The sequence below is a fragment of the Pan troglodytes genome, chromosome 7 (genome assembly GCF_028858775.2).
Source record: "Pan troglodytes isolate AG18354 chromosome 7, NHGRI_mPanTro3-v2.0_pri, whole genome shotgun sequence".
Classification (NCBI taxonomy): domain Eukaryota; kingdom Metazoa; phylum Chordata; class Mammalia; order Primates; family Hominidae; genus Pan; species Pan troglodytes.
In genome coordinates, this window is record NC_072405.2 from 84,534,624 (window position 1) to 84,544,986 (window position 10,363).

At 31.9% G+C, this 10,363-nt stretch overlaps 1 non-coding gene across 1 annotated transcript; it reads right to left on the bottom strand.

Moving 5' to 3' along the window:
* Positions 1 to 8,333: 8,333 nt before the first annotated feature.
* On the bottom strand, positions 8,334 to 8,438 carry LOC112204312 (small nucleolar RNA U13). Its single transcript, XR_002937881.1, has one exon. It is a non-coding gene; the product is annotated as a small nucleolar RNA U13 (small nucleolar RNA).
* Positions 8,439 to 10,363: the final 1,925 nt, after the last annotated feature.

Sequence of the window (10,363 nt, forward strand, 5' to 3'; positions counted from 1 at the left end):
TGAGTCTTGGAAACTCTACAGCTACAAATGTATGCTTAATATTGACTCATAGCGGTTCAGAAATTTTATAGTAAATATATTTTGTACACTAAATGGAAGTGTTATTAGTTCTGTTGAATACAAGATTCTCCAAAGAAGACAATTAGCCTTAAGTCATTGGGCAGAAATGGTATTAACATCTATGCTAGACTCAGATAATGACAGAAATAGGGCTGCCTGAAATGGATTATTTTGCCAAAACCAGTTGACATAAGAACTTTATAATTGAAGGAGACAGGAAAAATTGTATGTGTTGTAAAATTGAGTTAAAAACACTTTGAGATTTGAGTGTTCTTTCTTCTTTGCTTTCTCGCTATTATTGAGTTATTCTAAGGTCAACATGAAGCTATAGTGGAACCAAATATTGGCTTATTTTACAAGAAAGAGCTTTAATTTTTCTTGTAAGTAGGATGAAGTAGTCTATGGAAGGCAAATCCTCTCACTAATAAAAATGAGAAAAAAATGGTGTATTACAGCCATATTATAGTAAAGCTATCAGAGAGCCATGGAAGCAAGAAGGACCAAAAGAGCACTCTTCCTAAGAGCAGAGAACAGAGAAGTTCTCAAAGTGCACTAAGGGTGTGAAAATGTTCCTGGGAGCATTAGCCAATTCTAGATGCAGGCTAGACAAAGACAAAGCTTCTGTGTTAGGCCTAGAAAGGGCCGCTATTGAGAAATCAATAGATGTTTTAATGATTATATAGGGCTGGAGTAACAAAATTGAAGACTCAAGGATCCTCACACACACCAATGTTTTTGAGAATTGTAAATTCTGAAGATTTGAGGATTAGGAAATTAAATGACTAAGCCAAACATTTCTAAAAGCAAAGTGTATTTCCCTCTGTCTCTTTAGCCTGAGGAGGTAAGATCACTCTAGATGTTCATTGAAAGACATGGAGGCCATGTCCTAGGAACTTAGCAAACCAGGAGTAGTCTGAGTTGTATCAAAACTGGAGCCCAGATTTGAGCCAGTTCACTGCATGTTTTAATTAAAGGGTCTGCCTAGCAGAGGAAAGGACAAATTCTGTCTGGTAAGAGCTAAATGACCTTCAGCCCCTAAAAATTTTAATATAAATATTCATCATTAAATGTAATATTTAGAGACATTTAAAACAAACAGGATTGGAATGATAATCAAGGGCATAAAACAGATGCTAAAAAGATACCATTAGATGATCCAGATGTTGAAGTTAACACCAAATGACTTTAAGTTATAATAACAATATTTAAAAAGCTAGAGGAAGATTAAAGAATAAATAAAAATATAGATTTAAAAAGGCTAATTGCAACAGAGAAAGATAATATATAAAAATAATCAATTGGATATTCTTGAATTAAAAGGTAAATATCTGAAATTAAGACTGGTGGTTGCATTTACCAGCAGATTAAACAGAAGAGAATGCAGGATTAGTCAACTGGAAGTAATATTAACAAAAAATATGTATGTTGAAGCATAAAGAAAAAATAATAATGATCAGATAAGAAACCTGTGGAATATAATTTAAACATCCAAAATACTATTTGGAATAAGAGAGAATGATTAAGAAACAGATAAATAGCCAAAGATTTTTAAAATTACTGAAATGCTTTAACACATTGTTTACAAACCTCAGCAAAACCTAAGCAAGATAAACATGAAGAAAATACGATTGAGGAACAGCATAATCAAACTTTTAAAAACTAAAAATAAAGAGAAAATATTAAAGCTGCTAGAAAAAAATATCTTCTTCATCTCATCTGATTCCTCACAGAAATTATGGAAGACAGAAGAAAGTGAAATGTTATCTTTGGAAACTTTAGTCTTCCTTCTAAAATATTTGTTATGGAACAATTAGAAATTTGAGATAAATTTTACAAGAAAAAAGTAAGCAGTTCATCAAAATAGGACAGAAAAATAGTAAACAAATGCTTTTACATTGCCAAGTCTGACATGTACAATTTCAGTAAGGTAGGTAAAATTGAAGAAGTCATTGTGAGTTTCCTGAATAAAGTGATTATCAATGTCCTTACAAGATAAAGTGGGAGATTTACACTTTTCATTACCAAATACTTTTTTCATAAACTCTGAAAAATTAATTTATAGATGTACATGATAATTGCATACTTTACACAATTTTTAAAGGACTCTTGTGACTAATTCAAGCAAAATTTTACATAGATTTAAGTGACTATCAAATTAGCATGAGTTTGTTCCATAAGAATCTCCCTTTTAGTATATGTAAAAGTTAATCATTTTTATCTTTCAAAGTTTACTGGCTTCTAACTCATCCCATTTCTCTCATCAGCCTTTTTTAGTGTTCTTCATAGGTGAAATTTTCTTTGCATACCTTGCAATGGTGGCGTCCCCTAAAGTTCTGTCCTGGGTATATTCCATGATCATTTTCATTACCTTGTAGTGTTTTTCTCACACAATTTTAAGAATCATCAAAATTCTAAATAGCCAAATAAAAACATTTCTGATTCAATTTATTCTCTTATTATTTAGACTTGGATATTTAACTACCTCATTTCTCCTTTCTGTTGTCCCACAGACACTGTAAATGTGTTCAAACTGAATTCAGATTTTTATTGCTCCTCCCTTCTTAATTCCATGGCTCTGCTGATCTTGGTTCTCTTAAATTTTTTGTCTTGATTACTGGCTCCACCATCATTGGTGTCTAATTTCTATTGATCCTTTCTTTTTTATGTCTTTTCTCATTCTTCATTATATTGCTACTGCCTTCTTTTAACATTTCTCTGCTAGAATAAATGCATGATCTCTGACCTTCCCTATGAATCCCCCCACCATAGTCCTTACCAATGCAGGATAAACACATGTATCTAATTATGGCCCTCTACTGATTAAAATTACTTAATGACTCCTCATTACATATAGGGAATAGGTCAAAATCCATAATAATGCAGGCAAAGTCCCATTATCTATTTTTTGACTGCCTTTATTATTATACTTTCTGCTATTGCCCATGACATCCTACCATCCATGCTCTAGGGTTTCTGAATATCTTGCTGATCCCCAAAGCAGCCATGCTATTAAATATATTACTTATTAATGTTGCCCTTTCTGCTCAACTGCAAAGTCAATTCAACAATTAAATTTCCATGAAGATTTTCTGTACCACTATTGCCAAAACTAGCCTCAGACATTGTGCCTGTGTATGAGTTGCTATCACATACCAAAAAGCTTTCTGTCACTGACAAATCTGTTTCTCTGTATTAAAATGATCTAAAGTTTATAGACTGTTTCTGACTCATAGTTTTTCCATCTTCAATACAACGTATAGCAGCTAGTAAATGTTTGCTGAATGTTTGAATGAATACCAAGGTTTTTTAGGTTTTATTGATGTGATTTATTCTAAAACATATCCAAATCCTTAATATTATAATACAGTAAATACACAATTTCATCTCTGGAAAAAGAACAAAAAGAATGAAACCAACATAATTTGAACACACTTGACCTCAACTGTGGTTGATTGGTATTTTGCTGCACTTTGTATTTTTTAATTGAACAATGTTCATCTTATAGGAGCTCAAAATTTAGGTATTTTTATCATTTTTTTGTATTGTATACAGTTCCTTGGAAATAGAATAAAATAAAAAGTAGAATGAGTTAAAGTACACATTTAAGTACTTTTAAACAATAAGATTGCCATAAAAACCTATAGATTTTTGTAGTGTTTACTTTTACAACCAAAATAATTTAAACTTTTCTTTCATTTCTCACAATGATAGTTGTTAAAAATGCAAGCGTTTATGACCTACAGGTCACTCTTTTTTATTGGGTTGATGTTATCTAAACTTGATATGTTCATAGATTTCTATAGCATGAAATGTAAAGCAATAGTATTCCTCACATATCATTGCATTAAAGTGGACATTTTCTAAAAAGAAATACAGAGTCTGGTATAAGGCTAACATATTATTAATACCTGTCAAATTTCTTCAGTTCTCAAATTAAAACATGGACATTTAAAAGTGTACATTTAAAAGCTGTACGTGCATATGAAATGAGGCATTTCTTTTGGAAGATGATACAATCCTTGCAATATAGTTAAACAATAGAATTTAATATTAACATTTTATTTAAAAAGAAGTTACTAAACTATAAAACTATTTGTTTTATTATAAAATTAGAAATTAAAAGAACTATAGAGAAGAAATTCCAACATACCTATGAGATGATTAGTACTGATCTTGAGTAAACTTCCTTCAGTCTTTCATATTTTTTTGCAAAATAAAATATATATTGATTTGTGTTCTACTCTTTAAAAATTAGTATCAAAACAGGCATTTCGTTTTATTAAAATACTATTTATCAATATATTTTTAAATATTTTGGCATTTTGTCTTTAGGATTTTTACATTATATCATATTCTTAAAATGTGTTGTCAATTTTCTTGTAAAAATGTTGGTATCTTGTCAAAATTCTGGATTTATAAAATGACTTTAGAAGCTTTCCAGAGATTTATTTTTTAAAATTATCTATAAATCATTGAAATTAGATTTATAATTTGAAAAGGTCTCAAGCAGAATCCTGCCATTTTTAAGATAATACATTATTGAGCTACTCAGTTTTCTTCACATTACTGAGCTAAAAAATTTTATACTTCTATTGTGAAATCTCATAGATTACACTTTTTCAGAAATGTACTCTAGTTGATATTTTGAACGATGTTAATATGTATTATTCTCCCATAAATAAAGACAATATGCCTTTCCATTATCATATCAACTTTCCAGTTTATCATTTTTGAGAATGAGGAAATATACCATTTTCTATTTTTCTCTCATTTTCAAAACAACTTGGCAGCATTTGTAGTATTGAACTTTCTAAAATCAGGTTTACAAATTATTTATAAATTATATGTTTGCTTTTTGTACATATATTTACTTCAATATTTATTTTTAATTTTTCCCTTTTCTATTATTTTCTCTATTTAATTTTTTACTTTCAAACCACTTAAACTGTTAGTTTATTTTCATACATCATTATTCTTTAATTAATTCAAAATGAAATAAAACGGAAAATACATTTTTAAAATAAATAACACTACTTTAATTTTTATCTAAAAACTTTAATGCTTTATTATTGAAGTAAGCTATTTAGCCTATTTATGAGCAAAACTGTGCCTTTTGTCTCAAAGTTTTCACATACATTTTTTCTTATCACTGTACTTTTACTTTCCTTTTTTGCATCAATAAATATTCAGATGTGAAAGAGTATTTTAGAGGGTGTCTATACTATGTGTTAGGTAGCGCTGGCAAAAGGGGGTTATTTCCAAGTGTTCTGTAAGCATTGTTTAAACTTTGACATATATTTTTAATAACATGTTTAAACAATTAAGTTTTAAGTTTCCCTGTCTTATACTTAGCAATGTTTTATTTTTAGCCTCGTGAAATACCAATTTTTTTAAAAAAAATTAATAAACACTTGGAAAGAAGAAGGTATCATATCATATTTGGGAAGTTCAAAAGCAAATGTGACTTCACTCAACTTTAATTTATTGTTCAAATTTTCTATATTCTTTGTAATTTGATGTAACACAAGTATATGAGATATACAATGTTTCTCATGTTTCTGTGTTTTTCTTCTCTTCTTCTATATTTAAAGGGATGGGCTGCCCTTTTTAAACAGATTTATGACCTTTAAACTGAAAAATATTCTAAAGAAATAAAATTTATGGCCATATCATGTAGAAACAAGAGCAACGTATATTTTCTCTTTCTCAAGTTTCTACTTTTAGGTCAAGTTTTCTATATCTTTACCTCAAAGCTATAATTTCCTCATAATTTTTATCACTTTCTTAAAACATTTCTTTCAGGGAGTTTATTGAGTTTGTCTTTTATATGTTACTTTATTTTCTGCACTGTATGTTCTGCTTATACTATATGTTCTGCTTATGTATCAAATAACCACAAAACTGAATGGATTAAAATATCAACTAGCATCACATTTGTTCATGAATCTGCAGTTTGGACAGGTCCAGGTGGGGGTAGCTTGTCTGTTTAATCATGGCTGTCTATGGGGTGCTTCAGTGGCCTGGGATAGCTGAAGGGCTAAGAAATGTTTTCTTTTTGTGAAGTCTCTGGGCTGCTCCAAGTGATTTTTCTACATGGTCCATTCAAAATGGCAGTGTCAGGGCAGTAGAATTTACATGGCAAGTGTTGTAGGAGTCAGGAAATGGAGGGTGCCAATCTCTCAGGATCTGGACTCAGAGACAGACACAGCATCATTTCCACCATATTGAGTTGGTCAGGCTATCACGTAGCCTATCTAGATTCAAGAGAAGAGAAAATAAATTCCACTTATGGATAGAGGGAGTAAAAAAGCATCTATTTTAGATGCATCATCACTATTAATATTTAGAAAGACAATTTTTCATGTCTAAATTGTTCTTCCCTAGCTTGGATTATTCCCTTGCTTGATGGCTTCTCTAAGAATTTTTTTCAAATTGTTGCTTCCATCACTGTTGGCTGGAGAACGCTTTCACAACATTGTAGTATCTTTGAATTACAAAAGCCTCCATGTCTAAGAACATGTTGAATGTGAGATTCTTGTTGCAACAGAAGTGGGAATTAGAGGCTGAAGCCAAGGAAAAAAGTCCACATATATTATATAAGTGGTAAAAAGACATTTGGAGCTAAACTCCTTTCTCAGGACTTAAGAATTGGTTGAACAAGTTATGCTATCCCCAACCGTAACCCAACACAACACAGATTTTTGTCTATAAACATAAAGGCCCAGGGAAGAAAATAAAAGGTTAAAATTAGGAGTTCTTGGTAGGAGGAAAATAGGAGAGGAAGGGGACTTCCTACCATTACAGGCCAAGCAAAATGGGGTCCCATGTGAATAAATCATGGAAAACAGGATGCCCCAAAGAAAGGCTGTCATATTTTCAACAACTGGATGTTTGGTGATTGTTTAATCTCTGCATTTACTCTAGGAATAACTTTTGAATCGTGTATTAGTCCATCGTTGCACTGCTGTAAAGAAATACCTGAGACCGGGTAATTATAGAGAAAAGAGTTTCAACTGGCCCACAGTTCTGCAGGCTGTATAGGAAGCATAGTGGCTTCTCTTTCTGGGAAGGCCTCAGAGAACTTAACAATCATGGCAGAAGGCGAAGGAGAAGCAAGCACATTTTACATGGCCAGAGCACGGAGCAAGAAAGAGAGGTGGGAGGTGCACACTAAACACTTTTTAACAACCAGATCTCACAATAACTCACTAACTCACTATCATGAGAACAGCACTGAGGGGATGGTGCTAAGCCATTCATGAACACCACCCTCATGATACAATCACCTCCTACCAGGCTCCACCACCAACACTGGGGATCCCAATTCAACATGAGATTTGGTAGGGACACAGAACCAAACCATATCAAATAGAGAAGAGTGCTGTAAGGAGGAAAAAAAAACTGTTTTATGTTGGTGCATCATCAAATTCATACAGTTTAATTAACTGCATATATTTGCCAATATTGATTTGAAATTAATAAAATACTTGAGTTGGCTTTTGTTGATAATAAGTATGGATCTCCATTCAAAATTTTCACAAAGAAATGTTTATGATTAGGTGACCTCAGATGAAAGAGAGACTCCTAGCAGGGTACCATTTGATGATTCAGCCACCCAGGAACATTGTGGGAGGGAATTAATTTTGGTAATGACTGTTTTTATAATTTTCTTGTTTCTTGATGGTGATAGAGATCCAAATAATGTTTAATGAGTGCTATGCAGGTAAAGCCTTTCTGACTTAATGGGTATCATTTGAAGGAGCCTACTTAGGGTTTTACTCTTAATACTGACTAAAAATACTATGTACTTGAAAGAAAGTGGAGGAAGTGGGATTGTGTAAAATGTTGCTAATGAGTGTTGTAGTGATTTATCTTTTTTATTTGATTTGATTCAAAATGGTGTCTTTGACATTGAATCTAGCAAAAATTCCACCAGTTTTCTGGTATATGGGTGATACTTTTCTTTAGCTATCTTTTCTGGCATGAACATTTTCCTCTCACATTTTCATAGTTTGTAGACAATTTTAATGGGAATTTTGGAAGCAGGATTAAGGACCTTATTGTAAGCCCATGAATCTAATCTTATGCTTTTGATTTATATTTGAGCCATATCCATTTATATTTTGGGAACAATAAATGAAAAATGAAAAATACTTGAAATCATAGTGTTTTGTTAGCCAGAAAGACACATTATGTCTTAGCTGAACCTGAGAAAAATATCTTTCTAAGCTACTTATTCTTTATGGTATAAGTTGCTTCTGTATACATTTTTTTTTCATGTTCGGTAATGTGCTGATGTTATAAAAAGGTTTGAGGAAGGTACATTTCACACAGGAGTGTGAAAACCCAATCATCATGCTTATGAACTGCAAGAGGATTCCTTATACATTTTCAACTAAATATAGATGATTGATAGATGGATAGATAGATAGAGACAAAATTGCAGTTATTTTATTTATATGGCATAGAATTGAAGATAAAATGGAAAACACCATATGAACAAAAGGAAGAAATTATCTGAAATTATAACTAATGGAAAAATGAAACAAAGATTTTTGAGAACATGGGATAAATTTTCTGGGGTATAGCTAAGTTCACATACTTTAGAATATAGAGGGCACCCCTATAGTAACTTCTTTTTAACTATATAAGATTTTAGAATCCTATTAATCATTTCTTTCAGCCATCTTCCAGTCCTTATCATCCCCCTGACTCCTCAATAGCTTTAAGAGAGAAAGATAGTGGTAAAGGATGAGATATAGTATTGGGGAAGATTGAAACTCAAAGCTCTGTTCAGACAGAATAGAAACCAGAAGAAAAATGATGTTATCTTCTGAGTCCTGGTTTTGGTTGCCTCCAGTCGTTTTTCCTTTGTCTAATATGTCTCACTTTTGTACTTAAAAAAAGAACTATTAATCGAATCACATTACACCTCAACATTATTTTGTCCCTTTTGGCCATCTTTAAATAATTATACAAATTGTATGTGATATTTACCCGGTCAAGAAATCTAATAGAGGTTCTCAAACATTTGTCTAATTTTTTCTCATTGAAATGTATTACATTCTAACTTGGAAAATGATTATTCAAGTGATACTTTTTAAAAAGGATTATTTCAAAATATAATATTTACTTAGGGTCTACCTTTATGGTGATTTTATTTCCTGGTTATTTAATGAATTGGTTCAAATACTTCAGGAATTATCTTTTTGTATGATACCACTGTTTTAAATTTCATCTTCTGGAGATGAAATATTTAAAAGTTTAACATTACCAAAGTAAACTAATCTTTGCAATGACTTTTTTCGTGACATTTAACAAAGTGTAGACTACAAGCCACAATGTATCTGATTTGTAAGTGGCCATGACAATAGTGGTTACTTACTTCCTTCAGGCACTATTTCTGTTTTTGCTTGCTCCAAAAGGAGGTATTTTCTTTGGCTCTTCTCTGTACAATGCCACAGATCTATTGGCTAAGGACAACCATGTGTTAAGTATTTTTGAATTTTACAAATGAGTTTTTGTCATTGACTATGGGGAAAAACAACTACTTCTTTCTCTTCTTGCCATCTTCTCTTCCTGCTCCTCCTCCTTTCTGCTCTTTCCTCCCCCTCTTCCCCTTCCTTCTTCTTTTGTTTGTGTTGTTATTAGTTTGTTTCTTACTGTGGGGATCAATGAACTCTGGGGATCAGCTTACTGAATTGAATAGCTCTACTGCAGCATTTAGAGCAAGCTGTGGCGGGGCCTGTAAGAACAGCCAATTACTGATTTGGTACCCAGTTAAAGAATACATTTCCTGGCATCCCATTTGAATAGATGTGGGCATATGACTAGATTTTTGTCCGATAGAAAATAAGCAGTATTTAGGTGAACAAATTTCACAGTCTTGCCCTGAACTAGATGTGTGCCTCCCTGCCTATCATCCTCTTTCCTGTTGATAGGAATGTGGATAGAATAGTGGGAAATGGAATATTTTTTTTTTCCAGGAAATAGTTCAGGAGAGCAGAGAAACAAACCAAAATAATTCTGGTTTTAAAAAGCCAGAATACTCAAATGTTGGCTTTTATCATCTCAAGCAGTATAATATTGGAAAAGTCTCTGAAGTTCTCTGAACTTCAGTTTTCTCATTTTAAAAACATGGATAATATTATTGTGAGAATCAAATGAGGTTGTTTTTGTTATAAGAATTATTATATTGTAAGAATAAAATGAGATAATGTGTGCAAGGTACCTAGGACAGTATACAACTACAAAAAATGTTATTTCTCTTCCCTATTCTTTTCTATTTAACTCTAAGTTTATA